Source organism: Vulpes vulpes, chromosome 7 (genome assembly GCF_048418805.1).
Source record: "Vulpes vulpes isolate BD-2025 chromosome 7, VulVul3, whole genome shotgun sequence".
NCBI classification, from domain to species: Eukaryota; Metazoa; Chordata; class Mammalia; order Carnivora; family Canidae; genus Vulpes; species Vulpes vulpes.
In genome coordinates, this window is record NC_132786.1 from 63,513,645 (window position 1) to 63,537,745 (window position 24,101).

At 44.0% G+C, this 24,101-nt stretch overlaps 1 protein-coding gene across 2 annotated transcripts in view; it reads left to right on the forward strand.

Moving 5' to 3' along the window:
* CSMD1 (CUB and Sushi multiple domains 1) overlaps positions 1–24,101 on the forward strand; it is a 1,871,666-nt gene that overhangs the window by 1,250,649 nt on the left and 596,916 nt on the right. The window lies entirely within an intron of this gene.

Consider the following 24,101-nt stretch of genomic DNA (forward strand, 5'->3'; position numbering starts at 1 on the left):
TCTCTGAATTGTTTTTCCTTTTCCAGAAAGTCATATAGCTGGAATCGCACAGTACGTAGCCTTTTCTGATCGGCGTATTTCACTTGGTAATATGCAGGGTTTCCTCATGCCTTTTCATGGCTTGGTAGCTCATTTCTTTTTAGTGCTGAGGGATATTCTATTGCCCGGATGAGCCACAGTTTATTTATTCATTCGCCTACTGAATGGCATCTTGGTTGTTTCCAGATTTTAGCAATTATGAATAAAGGTGCCATTAAGGGGCACCTGGGAGGCTCGGTCGGTTAAGTGTCCAACTTTTGATTTCAGTGCAGGTCATGACCTCACCATCATGAAACTGAGCCCCAAGTCGGCTCCCCACTCAGCAGGGAGTCTGCTGGAGTTTCTCTCTCCATCTCCCTATGTCTCACCCCCACCCCTTACACTCTCTTTCTCAAATATAAATAAATAAAATTTGTTTAAGTCATTATTAAAATCCATGTGCAGGTTTTTGTGTGGACCTGTTTTCAACTGCTTTGGGTAAATACTGAGTGTGATTCCTGGATCTCAGAGTTACAATATTTGGTCTTATAAGAAAGCACTCGGATGTCTTCCACAATGGCTGTGCCATTTTGCATTCCCACCAGCAACGAATGAGAGTTCTCATTGCTCCATATCCTCATTAGCATGTGGTGTTACTGATGGTTTGGATTTTGGCCATTCTGATGGGTATGTAAGAGTATCTCGGTGTTTAATTTGCATGTTCTTGGAGCACCTTTTCATATACATTTTGCCATCCGTATCTTCTTTGGGGAGATGCCAATCCAGGCTTTTTGCTCATTTTAGTTTGATTGTTTTCTTACTGTTGATTTTTAAGAGTCTTTGTATATTTTGAATAACAATTATTTTGTCAGATAAGCATTTTGCAAATATTTTCTTCCTATTCATGAGATGCCTTCTTATTCTCTTAACATGTCACAGAGCAAAAGTTTTTCATTTTAACAAAGTCCAGCTTCTCAACTTTTTAAATAGACCGTACCTTTATTGTTGCACTTAAAAATAATTGCCGAGAGTACCTGGGTTGTTGGTTAAGCATGCAACTCTTGATTTCAACTCAGGACATGATTTCAGGGTTGTGGGATTGAGACCTATGTCCACCTCTGCACTGGAGGGTAGTGTCTGCTTGAGATTCTCTCTCTTTCTCCTTCTGCCCCCCTTCACCACTCCCTCTCTCTCTCTCTCTTAAAATAAATAAATAAATAAATATTTTTAAAAATCATTGCCAAGTGCAAGATCGTTTAGATTTTCTCTTGTTACCTTCAAAGACTCATAGACTTTTGCATATTACATTTAGGTCTATAATCCATTTTGACTTAATTTGTGTGAAGGATGTGAGATCTGTGTTTAGATTCAGTATTTTTGCACGTGGATGTCCAGTTCTAGCACCATCTGCTAAAAGGTCTGTCTTCTCTCCATTGAATTGCCTTTGCTCCTTTGTCAAATAGAGATCAGTTGACTATATTTGTGGGTCTGTCTTTGGGCTCATTATTCTCTTCCAGTTTATTTGTCAGTTTTGTCAATATGGGACTGTCTAGATTACTATACCTTAATAGTCATCTCCATTATGTATAGCATTTTAGAATCTCTATCATGCTAACGTTTCACCCAGAATGCTTAAAATGTAAATTTGTTTTTTAAATTGAGAAATCTCAGGCTGGGGAGATCTTGCAAGAGTAATACGAAATTTCAGTGCACTGAAAATCTAGAATTTATATATATATATATATTTCCAAATGGGCTTTTTCCCCAACATTTCTTTGTATATAATAATTTGTATATAATATAATATATATATTGTATATAATAATTGTATATAATATTATAGGCATATAATATATGTATATAATAATTTGTGTATAATAATTATATATGGTTTTGTATATAATAATTATAGATGGTTGCTAATATTTAGTAGGCACATGTAGTGTGGGAAAATTTTACACATAATAGAAAGCATAGTTTTTATTACCCGTCTGAACAGTAATTACTACCCCCTTTTATGTTAAGGATCCAAGGCCCCAAGTGCACTTAGCAGATCCAAGGTCTAATATCTGAATGCCAAGCACATCTACACACTACATTATCCTTTTTTTATAAGTATCACTGGATGATTAAACTTTCTACTGGCATTTATAAAAAAGAATTTTAAGACTTCCCTCATTTAAAATCAGTGCTTTTTATTTTGTTATATTCCGTTTCAAAATAAAAGAGAAAATATTTGTAATTTTGGATAAATATGTACTATTGTGTTCGTTCACTTCCATGAAACACATATTTATTCTGGCCAATTTATAGCCGGCACTATTATGTACTTTAATTGTATCTAAATATAAGGTATTGAAATACTTCAAAATAGTTAAATAGACTCAGTGTTCAATGGTCTGAATCTACTGAACATCTCTATAAACAAAAAGAAGCAGGATAAAAGCAAAGAAATAACTAAAAAATGATACTAAAATTTGTCAGATTTAAGAGGAAGATGTCTTTAAATTCAGATAAACAAAGAAAATGTGTGGATAAGGAAGACGAAGGACCAATGTAAGGTGGGGAAGTGCCCACAACTGCTTGCTCAGCACTTGTATTGTGGAGGAGAGGTATGGACACTACGCCACACGATCTTTTCCTCTCGTAAGAGACGTTAGTGGAGCAAAGATCAAGTGCTTATTTGGGTAGGACTTTGCCATAACTCAAGGTCCCACAGTTTTCAAGAGAGCTGCTTGTTTCCAAAGGCCATCAGCCATTCCCTAGGGAAACAGAGCCAGGGAATCAGCCGCCCTGGAGGGTGGCTTTCAGAGCAAAAGGTAAACTGTGCTCCATACCGCCTGAACTCGTCAGAGGACATCTCGGAGACCAGGTCATTTAAACTAGAAGACTAAGAGCATTGGCACTGAGAAGGCCTACAAGAAAATAAACACTGAGGGAGTTATTTTTCTTATAGATTTCTCAATAATGATTCTGCTTTCATAATTTATTTTAAGGATCGGTGTTAATAGCCTTAAATTAAGAAGAGAGATTTCCTTTTAGATGTGGCTTCCTTATTTATCATAGTGAAATGATAAAGACAGAGGTGGTCTTATCCAATCTATGAACAGGCGACAGATAACTTTTTTCTCCTATCACACATAGGTAACTTTATTGTCCAAACTGGAGCTGTGTTTGAAGTGCGTGTGTGTGTGTGGTGGGGGAGGGGGGTGTCCAGCACAAATGTTAAGCTAGACATGACAGCCGGTCTACGTTGGAGCTGATCCTGGATACACCAGCAATGTGAGGGCCCCCATACGGCACCACAGGTGCATTCAAGGAGAGGACCATGAGTACACCGCATCCGTAGTCATGCATTAATGTGCGCAGGACCCTATGTTTATGGGACGTGGATTGGATATTTTGTTAGATTCTGTAATGTGCTTCGTGCAACTCTTCACTTGCCACCTTCACTTTACTGGACGCCTCCTCATGCCCTCCTGTGTTTGGATGAACTTCCGTGTGGACACGAGAAAGGCACTTGTTCAGGAATCTCTGGCTCGACCAGCCCATGGAGGGAAGGAAGCCAAAAGCCGATCCCGTGATTCATGTGGTCTTGCCTCCCTATTTTGCAAAAGTGAAAACAAGCTTTAGAGGTTTCCAGGCTCTTCCCTGAGGTCACACCGCTGCCCGTGAAAGACAAATTTTTTGACATCACCTTCCTAGCAAGTATTCCGGACTGTCTTCATTATCCATGAAGCCAGTAACTCAGCCGGATGAGCTATGCTCTGATTTTACAAAAATGAGCCCACGCTTAGCATCAAATGATACTTTTATGATGTGTAGAACAGTTTTAAGAAATTGCTATGGTCGAAAAACCAACTAGACTGCTGAGTCATCCAAGTCAATATAGTGGGTGAAGTTAGCCCTCAGACAATTTAAATTTGTAGCCACTCTTGGGGGAAAAACCAAGACCCAAAACAGTGGCTTCCTTCTTCCAAATCAGGATCTGATTTTGTCAGTCACTTAAGTGTCCCCAAAACAACGAAATCCGATTAGTGTTTCCCAGACTCCACCATTGTATGTTTAATAATGAAACCAGCAAATTGATCCATAGCCAAGAGGTCTTACTTTTACTTCAAGAGGTAGACTTACATTATTTTGATCCTTCTTTTTTTTTTTCTTTGTTGAGATACAATCAACATCTAACATCGTGTAAGTGTAAGATGTGCAACATGATAATTTGATACAGGTATATATCGTGAAAGAATTACTATCATTGGGTTAGTTAATGCCTTCATTGCCTCACATGATTACCTTTTTGATGGGAGGTAGAGTGGTGAGAACATTTAACATCTACTTTCTTAACATTCAATAATATAACGCAGTGCCGGTACCTATCCATGCTGTACGTCAGGCTTCCAGGACTTACTCCTCTTATAATCAGAAACCTGTACCCTCTGACCAATCTTTCTGGGGCTGTTTCCCCCAACCTGAAGCCTTGGCAATCACCATCTACTCTCTACTCTATGGGTTCTGCTCTTTGAGATTCCACGTACAAGCAGAATCATACAATATTTTTTTCTTTCTCTGCCTGACTCGTTTTACTCACCATAATGTCCTCAAGGTCCATCCATGTTGTTCCAAGTTGTAAAATTTCCTCTTTCTCATGGTTGAGTAATATCCCATCGTCAATATCAACCACACCTTCTTTATCCATTTATCCACTGAGGGACACTTGAGTCGTTTCCCTGTCTTGTCTATTGTGAATGATGCTGCAATGAACAGGAGAGTGCAGATGTCTCTTTAGATATTTATTTCATTTCCTTCGGAGAGATACCCAGAATGGGATTGTCTAATGATATGGTTGTGTTCCTAATTTTTTTGAGGAACCTCCATACTGTTTTCTGTAGCAGCTGTACCAATTTGCATTCCCACCATATGTTGATCCTTGTGAGTGGAGCTTGTCTGAATCTAGACATGTTGGTTCCCAAATGAACTTGCTTGCAGTATTTTATTCCAAAGATAGCTTAAGGGTAAAATTTGGCCAAGTTCTTCTCCACAATGCTACTGATTCAAAAAGAAAATTTAGAACGGCGTATAATACATGGAAATGGTGAATATAATAAGTGCTTTGATGGAAACACTAGAGCCAGTTTGGAATATGATCTGTGGCATTCGGAATGAGGATGAGTCTGCTGAGCTGCAATAACGTTATGACTATTTTAACTTCTGTATCATTATCCCAAACTGGGTTCCAAAGAGAACAAAATACATGGGTAAGAGAGTGCAGGCTGATTTGGATGGCATGTAAAGAAGACAGAATATATGCACATCATTGGCAAGCAAAGAAATATTCCAAAATCTGCATCTAAATGGGAATGTTAAGTATCAAAGAATCATTCAGAGGAAAAAAAATATTTAAAGTTGTGAATTTTCCATATTTAGAATAGCCATCATTAAATTAGAATAGAGAAAACTTTATCCGTTTGGTGTTAATCTGTTAATTCAAATGTGTTCTCATGAGTTTGGGTCATGCTTTTCCTTCACATCAAACATAAACTTTACATGATTCCAACTTTTCTGAAACTTAGTATTCTGAGTTTAAATAACATCTTAAATAAATAAGAATGTTAAATAAAAGCAAGCAAACTACTAGCTTAACATTTATGAATATCCTTTATGTCCTCAAAATTCTGGCAAAATGTTTTGCTATCAAACTAAAGCAAAGCAGATATAGCTTTGCTGAGAGGACATTAAATCTGGAGTCTGAAGACCTGAGTTTGAATCTCAATCACTACTTGTAGGGATGCTGGTAAATGATTGAACCTCTTTGTCTCAACAACCTCAGGTGGAGAAGGGATGATAACTCAGAAAATAACTTTAGGAATTAAAATAAAAGAGTATGAAAATGGGGACGCCTGGGTGGCTCAGCAGCTGAGTGTCTGCCTTTGGCTCAGGGCATGATCCCAGGTCCTGGGATCGAGTCTCACATCGGGCTCCCTGCATGGGGCCTGCTTCTCCCTCTGCCTGCGTCTATGCCTCGCTCTCTGTGTCTCTCATGAATAAATAGATAAAATCTTTAAAAAAAATAAAAGAATATGGAAATGTTTTCAGTAGAAGAAAGACCAGGCACAAAAATTATATTCAAAAAAGTGCTTTGAAGGTATTTCATTGTTTCCAAACTAAAATAATCCTCTACCACGGAGCTAAATGACCCCAGTGTGGGAAAGTGCTGACGGGCACACATGGGCATCTCTCCAGAAGTGGTGGTGTTATGATTCTCAATTCCCCTTAGGCAGAGAGCTTCACACCATTATGTGTAATTGCTTTAGCAAAGAAGTGAGGATGACATGATGCCCAGAATAAACAGCTCGCTGGTGATCTTGTGGAAGACTGGGGAGGAGACAAAATGAAAGAGCTCGGTCTGTGTGGATCCTTTCTCACCAGGGTTCACGGGCTCATCCCGGGAAGCGCCGAGGTTCCACATGCACGAAATGCTTTAGAGAGAGGTACCCACCCCATGGAGATTTGTATTTGGTGTACTGATCCGACTTTCCTGTTGCTCACATCCAGGCCCCCCTTCTTTGGTCCCATAGAGAGTTGTTTAGGGTGATGCTATTTTATGATGGGAGAAAAAGATGGGATAGATGAAGCAGAGTTGTTCTGAGTTCAAGAATTTAATGGAAATACTGAGTTTTGCACAATCCAGTAGTCTAAAAATATGCATGTGTGATATTTGTTTGGTGATGGCCTTGGACTGGGTATATGTGTGGGTAAATAATTGCATATCTATTCAAGAAGTGCTCTGAAATAGCCCTGATCAATACTAAGTCTCTTTGTTACATGAAAACTAGCTTAAAAGATAACTTTTCTGGGGGGGAAATATCAGATGCACACCATTAAATCTTACACTTTAAAAGGTAGTTTTCAGTTGTTTATTCGTATAGCATTTATATCCCCATTTTGGTTATCTCATGGTCGATTGAAATGTATACTCAGCTTTAGGATATTGATTTTGATTAACACACTATATGCAGGTATAGGTCCCTAGCCCCACACCCGACCTGAGCCAAACTTCTCAGGAAACAGATTCCCTGTGTAGTGTACGATGTGAGTTATTCGGGAGGGCAGATGTCCCATCAGTATGTCTTTAAGATATATGGGCTTCTGAGATGCAAAAGGTTTTCAGACAATGTGTGAAATTTGATAAAATAGAGAATGAGATAGCTTTTACAGGACTCACATTAGCATGGGCTCAGTGCCTAGAATGTGCTAAGCACGGCGGGTGGAGTGCACATCTTCATCTGCTCTGAAAACAATCCCACCACACAGAGCTAGAGCTGCACACATGTCAGGAATGAACACTCAGGTTAACTAGCTTGCCCCCAGGGGTAACACAGCTCCACGTGCTTAGGGCGCGGATCAACGCCTCAGCGCCTGACCCCACAGTCACGGTTTATTTCTATACACAATGCAGTGTGGCTAAAGGAGGAAAAAATTATCTGAAAAATAAATCCAGCAGTAGGAAATAAATGAGTTGTTTCAGGTATAGCTAAGGCCAAAGAGAAAATGAAATGTGTCATCGTGAAGATCTGAAAGCAAGCTTTCAAAATCACCCAGACAAATCAACTTCTTTTTTAGGACTCAAACCTAATTTACTTCCTGGTTTCTTAAGATACTTCAGAATATATAAATATATTAAGAGATACAGGTGCTAATCATATGAATATTCCCTGTGGCTATATTTGTCATCAATGATAAAATACTGAAGCCTAAGGGGCAGGTGGTTACTTTGTCTATTTGACAAGAAGGTTGGCAGGCAGTGGGGCTGAGGTCATAGTGTCCGGGACCGTCCCTCCAGGGAAGGGTCACTGAGGGACATACGGGCCTTACGTGATGAATGCTGGCAGGAGTGTGCACCATGTGTAAACAGCGCTGTCAGAGGCAGCGTGGCTGCTATAATCGTGTACCGTAACCTGGGTGGCATAGACGACAGACCGTTCCTTCCTTCCAATCTGGAAGCGGGAAGGTCCTGCATCAAGAGGCTGGCAGATTCAGTTTCTGGGGAGGGCTCTGTCCCTGGCCTGCATGATCCTTCCCACGATCTCCTCAGGCCGTGACACTAATCCCGGCGGGGCCTCCGCACCCCCCATGACCTCATCTAACCCTGTTCATGCCCCACCTCCAAATACCATCATGTTGGAGGTGAGGGCTTCAACCTACGAGGTTGTGGAGATGCAAACATTCCAGCCACAGCACCACATCCTCTCAGCTTTGTGGCCTTTCCCTCCAAAGTCTTCATTTGTTCATGAACTGAGAAAGAGAATAGCACCCCACACTGTCCGTGTACCCCGCACCTGCTACGGGAGTTACATGCGAGCATCACGTGTGCTGGACTCTCACAACGCGAGGACAGGCGCCCATAACAGCGACATCTCCTCGAGGAGGAGGAAGGAGGCAAGGCCAAAGGTGTGCGTTGGGTGCCAGGACGACCAGAGGCGGTGGTCTGTCCTTCTCCACTTGGTTTAGGATGGGAATGAGGAAGGGTCCTGTTGCAGAAGGCTCATGGAGAAACAGCACTGGGATAACCAGTGGGAGGGCAGCGAGGAGAGGCACTGGTGACCCTTTCACACGGGGTGCCATGGCAGGAGGGATTTCCCCACTGGAAGAAAGACAGGCAGGTGTTCAGGCGTCCTCCAAATCCCTGCATTCCCCGGGGATTAAGAGCCTCCCGTGCAGAAGGATCTGAATCCTGGGGTTTCTGGCCCGTTTCTGATTCCTGATTCTTAGGTTGCTAAGAGCAAATGCATTGCATCCATTCACTATCTTTGAGGATTCACACCATTGTTTCCTTGGCTTGTCCTAAACCCATCCTATTTGTCTGAAAACTGTCCTGAGAACATTGCTTGCTCTTGTTATGGAATCAGTTCCACTTGTTTGGAAAACTTACCTTCCATTAGATTTTATTTTTAAAGATTTATTTATTTATTTGTTTATTTATTTATTTATTTATTTATTTGAAATAGAACGAGAGCATGAGGGGGGGGGGGCGGCAGGAGGAGAAGAAGCAGCAGACATCCCCCTGAGCAGGAAGCCTGACACAGGGCTGGATCCCAGGGATTCAGGGCTGGATCCCAGGACCCTGAGATCAGGACCTGAGCCCAAGTCAGATACTTGACCCACTGAGCCGCCCAGCCGCCCCCTTACTTACCTCTTAATTTTGGAAGAGTTAACACTGTGATGAACAGCAAAGGCCATCGAACCCTCAAGTCCAGGGTCCATCCCACTCTCCTCCCCTGCTGGCTGTCTGCCCGGCACTGGTGAATCTTCTTGACTCAATGTCCTTACCTGTGAAATGGAGATAATACTACTGAATATCTGGAATTACTATGGTATTAAATGAGACGCTGGTTTGAGAAAGCTCAGCATAGCGCTGATGCGTAGTAAGCCTTTAATTAGTAAGAGTATTACATTAGCTCACGAATCATGCACATGGCCCGATATATTTAACAGTTATTATTATCTTTTGCTCTGTTTATAATAATAATGCAAAAACCATGAGAGCAATGTCTACCTAAGTATCTCTGATTTCACGGAAATCTGCTTGGAAAATGATAGCTTCTACTGAGCTGGTGTCAATCTGCTAACTGACTGCATAATATAGGATAATTTACATCCAATTCAAGGACTGATACTCACATCCACATTCAGAGAATGTGGCATTTTTGCTGAATTATCGGTTTGCGATAACAGAATGAAGATAACCATAATGCAGTCGGCTTTTGGCATTATTGAAGACACCTCCGGATCTTAGTATTGTGTCAAAATCTTCATCATGAATGTCAGGCAATGTGACAAAATGGCAGCTTGTTTGTAGGGTTCCCGAGGATGGCCCGAGCCACACCAGTGGCCAGCACACATGTTTGTGCCTCTATTCCCAGGAGAATAGCTCCAATTTCTTTGCAGACTCAAATCCAATACCCCTCTTATGCAGCAAGCTGGCTGATTGGGTGTAAGTTAAAAATAACTCACGCCATAAATGCTTTATGTATAGGGTGCCAGTGCCCCCTAGGTCGAGGGAGCTCAGTTATTCAAGTTAAAATTAACTTCTGAATCAAGTATGTGCATACTGAGAGGGCAGGCTCTCTGTGAAATATTGAGGATGCGAATGCCTTTCCTGTAAAATGTTTATGAGCATTGCAATTGGGTCGGTTGTTAAACAAGTTCCTGCTTGTCGTGAGGCAAGAGCCAAGTTGTGTCTAGAGACTAAGGAGAGATGAGGCTCCTTCTTCAAACGCCCTCACCCCCTATTCTTGCTAAGTAATTGTCTTATACTAAGTCATGAAACTGTGTCTCTCTTGTTGGGCGGCTGCCTCATTTCCAAGGCACCTATTGCGTGTTGTAGATTGTAGAGGACACGGCCTTGGAAGGCGTAGCAGGGAGCAAGACATTGGATGGAAGTGCGTGTGGGACTATGTATTCTGGTTCAGACACACATGACATACGTGACGGGATGATTATCTTCTTCGTGTCTGAGCCTTTCAGACAAGCGCTGAAAGCCTGATAGTCTAATAGTACAAGAATCCCCTTTAATCTCTTCCTTCTCTACACTAATTAATTGATTCATTTACTATTAACTTTATAAACACTTACGAAAACTCTGCAATACATTGCACTGTGAAAGTTCCCTCTCTAGAGGGAAAGGAAAATAAACGTTAAATAAATAAGTAAATTAAAACATGGTATGTGTTATAGAATTACAAGGAGGAGGTATAAGAAGACAGAAAGGGAAAAAATCATTGGGTCTCTTTGGGATGGGGCAGTGGGAGAAAGCTCTATGAGAATGAAACCCATGGCTTGGTCCTGGGAAGTGGAGTGGGAGCTTTCTGTAAATCTCTTATATTCAATAGTGTGCCAGTAAATGTCTGACCACGAGTTATGTGAGGGGCCGGGCCTGATTTATAACATTCTTCAATCTGGTCTAGATGCTTCCATGTCGGCCAATTTCTAGCTGCCAACGTGTTGTCATTGGACAGCAACATGCAGTACAACTCCCTTAGGTAGTATCTCCCAGACGAGTACTGTGGATGTAGCCAGCCTCAAGGGTGAGGATCTAGGCCAAATATCCTAAAATGATTAGGAATTTATGAGATCTGAGTAGTTATTGCATCTTTTTTGAAGTAAGGGATTTAATTTTAAGTTTATGTAATTTAACCAATAAGGGCTGTGTTCAACGATCAATCATCTTGCAAACTTTCTCAGCATTTAACGTTTGCCTCTCACACTCTGGGATAAATATACCGTTGAATTTCATTATACTCTTTCTGAGATGTGATAACCAGAGTGTAAGGCGTGTTCCAAATGTTGACACACGTCGTGACTTGTAAAATGGATAAGTTTTGGTCAGTCATTTGGGGCAAGAGCTGTCAGAAAGGCCTTTGGATTCTCTGTCAATTTCTTGAGTTATGGTTTAGAGTCCTTTTTAAATTAGTTTTTAAAATATTTTGTTTATTTATGAGACAGAGAGAGAGAGAGAGGCAGAGACACAGGCAGTGGGAGAAGGAGGCTCTTCTCATTGAACCCCATGCAGAGCTCGATCCCAGGACCCCGGGATCACACCCTGGGCCGAAAGCAGATGCCCAACCATTGAGCCACCCAGGTGTTCCCAGTTTAGAGTCCTTTAATTTAATGTTTATATTTTTTAAATATTATGAACTTTATGAAAATGAAATGGACACGCCAGCCTTTTTTCTCTTAACTTCTACAAAGTTACAGCTACAAGATCTCTTTCCTGAGAAAGATTACATCTAGGAAAAAAGTAGACACTTGCAAAATCTTTTTTTTTTTAAGATTTCATTTATTTATTCATGAGAGAGACAGAGAGAGAGAGGCAGAGACACAGGCAGAGGGGGAAGCAGGCTTCCTATGGGGAGCCCGATGTGGGACTCGATCCCAGGACCCCAGGATCATGCCCTGAGCCAAAGGCAGATGCTAAACCACTAAGCCACTGAGAGATCCCCTACAGTTGAAACATCTTTTAAAAGTACATCAACCTCAATCATTTTGGAACAATATATTTTGGAAGGAATGAAAGATATTTACTTTCCTTTCTTTCCTTCAGTCTGGTTAGCCTGTTGTATTTTTGCTTTTGAATTATTTTAGTTTCATGAACGTTGTCAGCACAAGGGAACTACAACTATACTGTCATGGACACCTTGGAATGGTAAACTCTATGAGGAAAAAAAATAGAAATAAATCATTTACACACATTGAAAACTTTGTCGAGTATACATAAAATAAAAGTTTACGATTTTTAAAACACTACAAAAAAAAAAAAAAAAAGTTGGGATGCTTTATCAATGACCAAGGTCAGAATAAAGCCTCCCTGTACAAACCGGCCGGGTGTCACGGTGGCCCATCTAACATGGTAAGCTATGTCTTTTGAGATGTCGGAGACTGCGTGTAAAATACATTCCGGGATTTCTAGGGACGTTTGTATATATGGTAGGATTTGAAAAAAATATTTTAGAAACACAGAATTCCCTCCAGTTGCTCTTACTCTGTTGGAATCAAGTTTAAAATCCAGTACTTTGGGTGAATTGAGTCCTCTTCCCAGGTCCTGTCTTCTGAAGTAAATGCAAAGGAAATTAGGATAATGAGGATGATGGTGGTGGTGGTGCTTACTGTCATCTTCACATTAACCCGAATTTATTTAGCAGCAAGTCATTGTCCCTGATCAGTGAGTGTTTGCTAGGAGGTGAGGAGAAACTCAATGCGATCGCACACAGTGCAGCAACGAACAGCCTTGGCACCTCCAGCATTTTACTGGGCCTGGCCTGATTGAAACACATTTCTTGTAATTGAAGCACCTGATACGATTTTGGGAAAATATGTGAACGCGTCAATTTTTGCTTCAAAATGAAAACAAAAAATAAATCAGAACCTTACTATGCTTTGGAGGAAAATACTAGCTATAAACAAAGGATCATAAAACTAGAATTTTAAAGGAATTTAAACTACTCAATCTGATGAAACCAGAATCCTAAGAGGGTTTTGAAAGCTGATTACTACTGCCAGTTAGGATGCCTAAAATCTCCATAAAACATCTAACTGTCACACCTGAGATTGCACGGAGAGCTTTCCTGCCTCCGGTTCCTTGGCACCACAGAGGGCTTGCTGTGTGGGTAGGGAGGGCAGTATTGCTTCCTTTACACCTAGAGTCAACTGGGGCCCCAGGGTTTCAAGCACGTTTATTCCCGTGGACATTCATTTATTCTGTCGATAAGTATTCATTGGGCACCTTCGACATTTCTGTTGTAGTTCTGAAATCTGTGGATCTACCACCAAGCTTATGCTGCTGGCCTAAGAACCCACGAAAAAATATGCCAAGTAATGAAGAGGAGTAGAGGGATCGTAGGATATAAAAGGGTGGTGGATGTTTTTGTGCATTATGTTAGGCGAGGAAGGCCCGTCTGCCCAACCAGCTTTGTGGAGTCTGGGAGACAGAGAGGGGTTGAGCCCAGAAGAGACGGGCATTCCAGGCAGAGGGCCCACACGTGGTCGGTTTCTCCCAAAGACAGCCAGGAGGTCACGGAGCCCAGAGCGACATGGGGCGGGTAATGCCTGGAGGAAGGACGGAGGGGTTAGGGGGTCGGGTGGCAGGTCACACAAGGCCAAAGGTCATTGGTTTCATTCGACGTGAGTAGTAACTCACTGAGGGATATCTGTTGGGGGCACCAGTCTCGTCTTGCTTAGGTTTTAGAAACATCGTAGACAGGGCTTCCGGGAGAGTAGACTCTTCCAGGAAAACAGGGGTAACAGGGGGACCGGGAGGAAGATTGCTGTGGAGATGTCGACGAGAGACGGGGGAGGGCCCACAAGGGCGGATACGATTGAGCAGGGGGGATCAAGCAGCGTCCACATCGTGGGGCGAGTCCTTGACCTCAAGTCCAGGGCTGTCCTTCAGAGCCCAACCATAACCAAGCAAGAGGACCTCCCAAGGTCCCAGAGGATGACTCTGGGTGGCTCTTCAACATCCCAACACACGTCTATGCACTCGCATGTAGGGGAGGAGGAGGAAGTCCGCCTTGGTCATCACCCCCATGCCCTGTACTGCAGGTGGTCAGGTGCCCGTGTCGTTTCCTCTGAATCGGCCAGAGAGGCACCTGGAAGCCCTGTGGGTGGTGAAGTGAGCATCTTGCCCTGCTCTTCGTGCCCGATTCCTAGTGCAGGGCCTCACCCCCAGCAGGTGCTGAGGTGATCCCTGTTGACTCTATGAATGATACGACACATGAGTAAGTCAATGAGCACGGGACACTTCCGCCAGGACATCATTTCTGTGTCACTGAATAGCGTCACTGAAACATCAGCCTCCCGAAAACTCAAAATCGCTCTGCTCGAGCTTCATGGACTCAGGACTGTCACGGCCAATACTTAGTTGAGGGAACGCTGTTGGTCGAATGAATGAGTGGCCGCAAGTACAAATCAGTCTTTCACCTGAAGCACCTGGCAACCAAGAAAAGAGAGCCGTGGTCGGCCAAGGCCTCCCCACCGAGAGATGCTCTGAAGTCTGGCCGGGAGCGAGGTCCCCAGTTATGCGAGTGATAGTGGAGTAAGAGAGAAGGGGACACAGGAGGCAGAGTTTTCCCCAAATTGTGTACGATGCTATCCTCAGTATTAGTGCTTTTTTTTTTTTTTTTTTAATTTGTGTTCCGGGCACTTGCTTGTCCACTCATATCTGTTTCTCTAACCACCCTGACATTGAGGGATAGCGAGCAATTGGCCCCTACAGAGCACAGACACCTGTGGTGGGCTCAGTCCTTAGTCTTTGAGGAGAGGCCAGGGCCAGCTGCAAAGGGATGGATTCAGCTGAAGGAAACACCTGCAGTGAGAGGCGTCGCTGGTCTAATTATTGTTCGTGTCTCCACGTGCATGTATCCTGCCTCTGAGAGAGCTGCACGGAGAGGGTGGGTGACTTGGTTTACCGTGTGGTTAAGGTTCGTAGCCCCTAGAGCAGGCTGGGCCGGGCCGTGCAGTCTGCAACCGGCCCTGGGATTCCTGCTTCCAGGGCCGCAGAGGCCGCTTGCTCCTGAGGCGACTCTCCCGGAGCTCCCCCTTCCCTTTGTACTAACAACCCTGATCCCCTAAAGCTCAGTGCGGGTTTGGCCTTAGCCTGCAAACTGTCTCTCCCCCCGACCCTGAGCCGAAGGCCTGGCTCTCAGGACAGCCCACCAAGGACAGGCGTCCGTCTGCCCCCTGCACCCCAATCCTCCTCCCCTCTCTCCCCGGGCCTGCCCCAGTACGCACCCCGTGACCCCCGGCCCAACACGGCACCCCGCACCCTGCCCTCTCCTCTTAGCCCTGCTTTGCTGTCCCGGCAGCGCCCGCATCATCCATCACGATGTCCCGAAGGCATTGCCCCACGTCACAGCACAACCAGAACTGATGTTGTCGCTCGGCCTCTGCCCTGAGGTGGCGCCAACACCTGGCGGGTGCACAGCAGCCCCCCTGCCCCCCCCCCGAGCCACCAAGCAGCGCTCTCCCCCGACGGCTGCGGGGCTGTCGAGCTCAGGGCCACCGCTCGGGGGTTATTTCTAGAACGAACATAGGAAATGGTCCGTGCACGCTGAGGACCGGGTGATGTTTGTTTGTTCGCTACCGTTTGAGCTCCGACAATTGCACGGTTCACTTTTATTTCCGTATTTTCTACCCCTAGGAAAGCGTGTGCAATGTAGCGGGCGTTCAAGAACAGCCAATTCCCAGCAGCATTACTTGTGCTTTTCAAGTGGCGCGTGGCTCACACTCACAACCCTGAGGTCAAGAGTCTCATGCTCCGCCGACTTAGCCGGTCAGGTGCCCCCCAGAGCTGCTTGCCGGACGCATACACACACTGGGCACTCTGATCACACATAGGTTAATAGGGACAAACTAGTGATTTTATCTTTATCAAATGATACTTTGAATTAAAACACTGACATTGGGCAGCCCGGGGGGCTCAGCGGTTCAGCGCCGCCTTCAGCCCAGGGCGTGACCCCGGGGCCCCGGGATCGAGTCCCACATCGGGCTCCCTGCCTGGAGCCTGCTTCTCCCTCTGCCTGGGTCCCTGCCTCTCTCTCTCTCTCTGTCTCTCTGTGTGTCTCATGAATAAATAAATAAAATCTTAAAAATAATAAAATAAAACACTGACATTAAAGTCACACATTTTAAAGCTTTATAATCAATTTTTAAAATTCTATTGCGTAAGTGCTTTTAGGTATTTATTTTTTATTGAAACGTATTTGATCAAAACATGAACCTCTTCCCGGAATGTGCGTGTCATCCTTGCATGGAAACCATGCAGAGCTTCTGTCCCGTCCCGGTTTCAGGACGTGTCATACCGAAGTGAGCACCGACACCGAACTCCAGATAGCAGATGCTTGTAGTTCTAACATTTAAGTCATGTGGGAGGCATGGTCCTCATGACAACTCTTATGAGGTCCAGAGAGACGGGGGACAGGAATTCATTCACAGGAGTGGGAACACGTTCCGGTGTGGATCCCAAAAAGACAAAAACAAACCATCAGAAAAGTAACGCTCAAGTCGGCAGCAAATGAGAGACTGAATCTGCGTCTCTTATCTTCAAAACCCCTCCAGGGTTGCACGGAGGAAGAGTTAGCGTCTCCGGTTTCTTCCTTCCGTGGATACTTTACTGTATTTTAGAGCATCTTTTAATTCATTTTAGGTAAGTTCTTGGTTCCACCTGCCTTGAGACGTGTCATTGTGTGTTTATCCCAGTTAAGTGGAATTCTTCAGTATTTTCCCCAGGAGTTATTTAGGACCCCACTGAGTCAACCACTTGATTAAAATTAAGTTGATAACAAAGCATCAAAATCCTGATTATTTTCCTGACAAATTATACTGTATTTGGTCAAAACAATACCTCAGTTAAAGATACAAGAAACCTAATATCGCAGCAGTGGTTTTAACCATAGTGGGGAATATTCGGGATGTTAAATTCCCAACCAAATAGAGAATTCAGGTTATAAGGGTTGCTAACCCTTGAGATAGTGTTCATTCCTTGGATATCATTTAAAAATCAATCAAGCAGGTGGCTTTATGTGTGTGTGTAGCATATAAATATACCTCAAATACCTTAAATATATATTCTATATATACAATTATATATAATTTTATAATATATAGTATATAATATGTAATATATAATATATAGTATATATAATATAGTATTAATATATAATATAAAATAAAATAGATATTTTATATATAATATATACAATTTTATAATTTATATATAATTATATATATTAATATACAGAAAATTATATGAATTTTTATAACTTTAAAATTTTTATACTTTAAAATTTTTATAATTGAAAATTTTTATAATTTAAAAATATATAATTTTTTAAAAAATTATATATATAATTATATATATATACATATATATTTATGTAATTCTTTGGTGCACAGGTAGACAAAATAAAACCCTGATGAAATGTCATATTTTCATGGAATTTTTTCATGTCATTGAAATTCAGTCTGAATTTACAGTGTTTGGCGTGTGGCCTTGATGATAAACTCTTAACTATTTTAGTCCTGCATGACTTGATAAGCGTTATGGGTAGTTCTTGGAGTGTTGACTGTGTTCCCTATTTCTGGACATCTTAACTGGGAATCTGTATCCCACAGCATGATGAGACAAGGGGCCAGCTATTCATAGCGTCTGGCTTTACCAGAAAAGGGAGAAAATGCTCCGACTTTCCCGATGTCACTGCAATGGTGTGGTGACAGGTAAAATGTTGCAAGACACGTGAAAAATCCAGATTTCTCAACCTACTTGGGGAAAAAGAATGGTGCTACTGACCTGCCATCAGCAGGAAATCCCCGTGGGACCCGTCATAGATCCTACATATGTTAATACCGAGTCACCGGGGCTTTCGTACCAACTTCTGTTCTGTCCGAAATAACATAGTTTGGGGAGACAATTGATCGGGGGGGTGAAGCAGTGCGGGAGCAGAAACCCTTTCATGACCTCCCGACAGGCACTGTGATTCGGGGCTAGCACCTCTGGCTCCCCGAAGTGGTCTGCTTGTGGAGATGCACACTCTGCATCTGTGCACGGGCCCAGCCAGGCTCTGCACACGTGTGTGGGCCTCCACCCCCAGCCTTCCCGCGAGGCCCTTAGCTGCCTACTTCCAGAAGATCTCCCAGGCTGTGCTGTAAGTCAGCTGTGTCATGTCTCGGAGCGGGCGTGGGCCTCACGTGGACAGAGGTTGTGCCTTCTGTAGGACTCCGGCCTCCCGGCCAAGGCCTGACCCCGCAGGAGGCTCCCCGACCTTCCCCGTGGGGCCTCCGCGCTCTCCCGCCTCCTGTCTTCCTCCTGTCCCCCTGCCGCGGCCCTGGCCTCCCTCGCCTGCCTCTCCGGGCTCCATCTGGCACCCAGGCTTTTCCTTCTTCTCCTTCCTTGTCCACACTTGCTGGTCTAGCCCCGCTGCCCACAAGCACGTGGAGCTTGATGCTCGTGTGTGTAAGTCAAAGTGAGATGGAGAGAGACCCACAGAGGGCACTTGGGTGGGGCTCTAACCCGGGGGCACCGGCCAGCAGGAAGAGGAGCCGGCGGTGGCAATAGGCCGCCCTGGGTCTCCCAGCCTCCCTCTCACCCCGGCCCGTCCCCATCCAACACTCACTTCACTCAGTGCTTCACTCAGTGAGGCGGCTTCAGGGCCTCGCTCTCATGTTCACGCGTGTCCCGCAGAGCGGGTCGTGTCCGTGTTTGGACCCAGGTAGGCCCTGGCTCTGCCCAGGCCTTGGGCCCCGGGCGTGGTGCCTTCGGGGTGCCTGGGCCCCCTCCGTCCCCCAGATGTGCCCTGCTTGCCTCCAGCGCCTGCCCAAGGCTGGTTCCCCTGGGAAGCTGTCACCTCCCCTCCCGGCCTCTGTTTTCTCCACTCCACTGTGGCTCTTGGCACAAGCAGGGCAGCCCACCTGTTCCCTGGGGCTCTGGGGTCACTGGCCTGCGCCCCACATGGGCGGGTCTTGTCTACACTGCTGCCAGGAGTTCTGCTCATCCGGGTGGCCTTTCCTACAGGCCTGCTGCCTGGTGTCCCAGCACCCAAGCTCAGGCCCTGGAGCCCCCCTCCGTTGGCAAATGCGCCCTGCCTCGTGCACTGGGGGGCCACCCAACCACCAGACCCAGCCGGGGGGGCGGTGCCCACTGATGGGTTCCATCCTCTCTATAACCCCACCCCCGTGTTACCCTTGGGGCCGCCGAGCAACACGGAAATAAAGGGACACGGTCAAGATCCCCGGGGTAGGTAGGCGGGCAGCAGACGAGCATCCAGTCCCACCATCAAACCCAGTAATGCAGAGGAAAGTCGTTTCCAAGCTGTAAAACGTCGGGCACGTCCTCCCTCTGAGCCACACCGTTGAGCCCGCAGCCAGGCCTGAACAAGACTCAAGGGTTAGACATACGTTGTTCAGGACGAGCTGTGTGCGGGCGGCTCAGGCCACGGTCTCGGGTCCTGGGATCGAGCCCCGTGTCGGGCTCCCCGCTCAGTGGGGCTCCTGCTTCTCCCTCGGTCCCTGCTGCTCGTGCTCTTTGTCTCTCTCTCTCTCTCTGTATCGCTCGCTCTGTCTCCAATGAATAAATGAAACCATCTTAAAAACAACACGTGCAATGCATGCGTTGGTCTTTTTCTTACAAGTTTGGAGTTCTTCTTCTAGATTACACAATCAGGACACACTGGCTTCGAAACTTCATTTTTGTGTTTCAGACTCAAATGCATTACTTCCCTCAAGAAGTTAAAATTTTATAGTCCATTTGGGGATGTTATTTTATGCACTATGATTTTACTCCCTAGTTATATTGCATATTGGGAATTCATTATATTTACTGATTTTTTTTTCATAAGGGTGTTTAGGGAATTAATATCACAAGGTTTATAGCAGAGTTTGAAACTGATTTGGGCTTCTTTGAAAAGCCCATACTGTTAATAAAAACAGTATTTTCTTATCCGCTTTACAAACCTCACCACTATCGTTCTCTTACAGTGGGAGACCCCCAAAGGGATCAATTCATGTTTTTTTTTTGTTTTTTTTTTGTTTGTTTTTTTGTTTTGTTTTGTTTTGTTTTATTTTGTTTGTTTGTTTGTTTTTGAGCAGAGAAGAAAAAATATAGGGCTGCCCAGGGGTGGTTGGTAAAGGGACTATTTCTTGACTTAGATGACCTGGAGGGCTTCTCTTTGTGAGTGTTACGGATGAGAAAACTAAATGGAATCCCTGATAATTGCAGAATGACTCCGGACACTGCGGCAAACTACCCGTGTCCCCAGCAAAATAAAATGTCATCAGGACAATGGGTACCTCACTGGACCACAGAGCCCAAACTCTGTAGGTTTTTTATTTTTATTTTTTCTGTAATAACAATTACATCATTTATCAACAAAGATGAGCACCCTTAGAATTTATTACTACTTGTTACCAGTTTTTCAAAAGGCGTTAGGAGTAAATGTGCATAATTTTACTTCCCAGAGCCTCCCTGCCAGGCCACAGGAAACAATTTTGTGTTTTTACTCCTGACTTCTTGGAGCTGCAGCAAGTTAGACTTTAGTTCAAGGATTTATGTAACTCATGTTTATACTTAAATATATAAATATATAATTATATAATTATAAATATATAATTATATACATATAAATATATACATTGTTCTGAAATACTTATATTAGCATTAAGAAAATTAAACTCATTTCTAGTACAGTTGACCTTTGAACAGCATGGGTTTAAACTGCCTCATACACAGATTTTCTTTTTCATAACTACAACACAATACTGAAAATGTATTTTCTCTTCTATATGATTTTCTTCATAACACGTTTTCCTCTAGCTGACTTTATTGTAAGAATTTAGTATATAGTACATATGACATTCGAATATGTGTTAATCGAGGCTTCATGTTATTGGTAAGGGTTCCGGTCCACAGTAGGCTGTTGATAGATTTGGGGGGAAGCCAAAGTGATACAGAGTTTTCAGCCGCACAGGGGTCGGCGTCCCATAGATGTAAACACCCCGTGTTAAATGTAATGACAATCTTCTGAAGACCTAACGTTATTTTAAGTGGCTATGCTGCTAATATTGTCATTGTGACGTATGAGAGTCACACACACGCAGGCACACACTCTTACCTCCTGGGTCTGGAATGGAATCATCCATTCCAGGGATGATTTGAGGCAGGGACGCCTCAAAGTTGTAGGCCAGAATTCAAATACATTTTCGAAAAGCTTTATTTAAAAAAAAAAAAAAAGCTATAATGAGAGCACACTCGTTAAAACATGACTAAAACTCATTTTTAAGATTGGGATGATCTCAAAATAAAGAGGTGGATTCCTATTAAGGAAATGCATGCTTTATGTGAATGAAACAGGGTAGTTAATGCAGGAAATCCGTTTGCAGGATCAACTGATGATGTAATGCAATCATTGATAAGAAAAAATCATTCCATTACAATTTTTAACATATTTACCCATTTATTTTCAATTAAATGAATATCATACTTGACCAAGGTTTATGTCTTAAGTCAGTTTTGGTGCTATGTTACAAGAGAGTCAACCCACAGATATGTTCCCATCCTCCTTGGATTTCAATAATAGTAGTATCTTTTGTATTGTCATAATCAATCATATTAAATGTGTCTGCGCTGGCTCTGTGTTAGTCTCTCAGTCTTTTTTTTTTTTTTGGTCTCTCAGTCTTTTGTGGTGAGAAACTTAGTTTCTGCTCCTAATCCAAAAATTCTTTTTCCTTGAAATTTACCACTAATCAATAATCGGATCTTGTCCTGCCCCTCCCCACTTCCCCCAAGAAAAAGAAAAAGAAAGAGAAAGAAAAACATTTACAGAGAAAACCTGGAAGGAGTGTAAAGGGGATTTTGTGTATAATTTGTCTGTTTTTTAAATGTTAATGTCTTTCTAAATTCAAGTTACTCAATTATCTGCATTGTAGGTCCCCAGATGACCTATTCCGAGGGGTGTTAAACGCTGTGTGTTAAACGCTGTCATCCTTGTATCCTTCAGGGAACTTGTTTATAATTCCTAAAAATTACCATATAAAAGTTTTCTCTGGGAAAAAAAATAAAGTTTCGTTGATGCCTTTTCAATATGTTTGGCTTTGTCTTGCACTGAGGCCTCAAGAGGGCCCTTCCTCCGCCCTGAGCAGCTCCCATTCCTAGAGCCATCAGCTTGGGAAGCTCGAGCCGCGTCCCCTAACCCAGAGGCTGCACCTTGTCCCCAGGCTCCTACCTCTGTCACCCACAGTCCTCCTGTTTACTTGTTGAAATCTCCCACTAAATTTGTAACACACGCCCAGCCTGTGCCTGACATGCGGTAAGACATTGTTTTTTATTAGTAAGTGAGTAAGTGGCTGCGTTAGGGGCCTGGGTAAGTGACCTACGGGAAGTGATACCAGATTATCGCCCTCTGAGATTCCCGTCCTTGGCCTGGGAAGGTCCCCAAATCCACCCCTCGCAGCCAATTTCCTTGGGCTTTAAAGACATTTCTATCTTTATTAAGTGCTCGATAAATATTCTATTTTAAGATTTTATTTATTTATCCATGAGAGACACAGAGAGAGAGAGAGAGGCAGAGACACAGGCAGAGGGAGAAGCAGGCTCCATGCAGGGAGCCCGATGTGGGACTCGTCCCAGGACCCCGGGGTCACGCCCTGGGCCGAAGGCAGACGCTCAACCACTGGGCCACCCAGAGGGCCCCATGGATAAATATTTTAAATGAATGGACAGGTTTTACAAAGCACGCATGGAAACAAATAGGCTATTTTACATCTAATTTGCTTTTAAGTGTATTGAATGGCAGTATTGAATGAAGTCTCAAAAAATTAATTTACCTAGTCAGATAAATTAGTCAAAAATCATTAAGATGCCACAAATAGATTTAATATACCTCTTAATGGGGGCTTATTTTGCATGCAGCATCTCCTTTTTCATTCAACTTGGATGTTTCCTTGTATAATAATTTGAACTCTTAAAGAAACTCTTCAGAGAGCCTACTGCATGTCATTTGTGCCCCCCCCCCCCCAGGTTTTTCATGTGTTACATGGTGTACCCATGGGAAAAACGTTAACAATATTTGTAGTGATTCATCCCATTCAGCCAAGGGATAATGGTGATTATGATCATTACACGACTTGTTTCTTAAAAAGAAATGCGAGTTAGGAAGGTCCCTAGAACTCCCCGAGTGGTGAACCGCGGGGCTCCAGTGTGCAACTGGAACCGTGCGCAGCTCCCACATGCGTGTGGAGGTGAGACGAGGTCGGGGGCTGCTGCAGCGCGGGGAGAGCCTGGTGTCGTGCGGGCAGGACTGGGTGGGGGGCGAGGGGGCGAGGGGGCGAGGTGTTGGGCGAGCAGACCCAGGAGGCACCCGGTGGGACACAGAGAACGATACAAGGTGCAGGAAAGCCGGATCGAAACGGGCCAGGAGGGCGGGAGACAAAACAAGGGGCGTGGGGACAGTGCCAGGGGCCAGGGGCTGGAGGGTGGCAGCTGAAGAGGACAGCAGGCGTGGCCACGGCCAGAGCCGCAGATTGAAACTTTGAGCCAGAGCAACCTGCTTCCTGGGGAGCAGCTCCCCACAGGAGGGAGCTTGTGTTGGGCCCGGGGAGCGGCTCAGGGCTCAGGTGACAGGCCACCGTCCCCCAGGGCCAGGAAGACGGTCCCCAGTGTCCACAGGTGCTTCACTTTTTCTGTATAGTCACCCCCCCCCCCCAAGTGAAGTATTTAAACCGTGACCTAAATACTGTGCAGATTTTTTTTTTTAATTCTTGTTGTTGGGGCACCTGGGTGGCCCAGAGGTTGAGCATCTGCCTTTGGCTCAGGTCGAGACCCTGGGGTCCTGGGATCAAGTCCCCATCAGGTCCCCGCAGGGAGCCTACTTATCCCTCTGTGTCTTTAATGAATAAGTAAATAAAATCTTAAAAAAACAACAAAAAAAAAACCAAAAAACAATACATACTTGCTGTGTATTCAAATGCTTAGTCTTGTGTAGGGTTTTCCTGGATATAAATGAGGATCCGAGTTACCATCAGTTTTATTCCAGGCT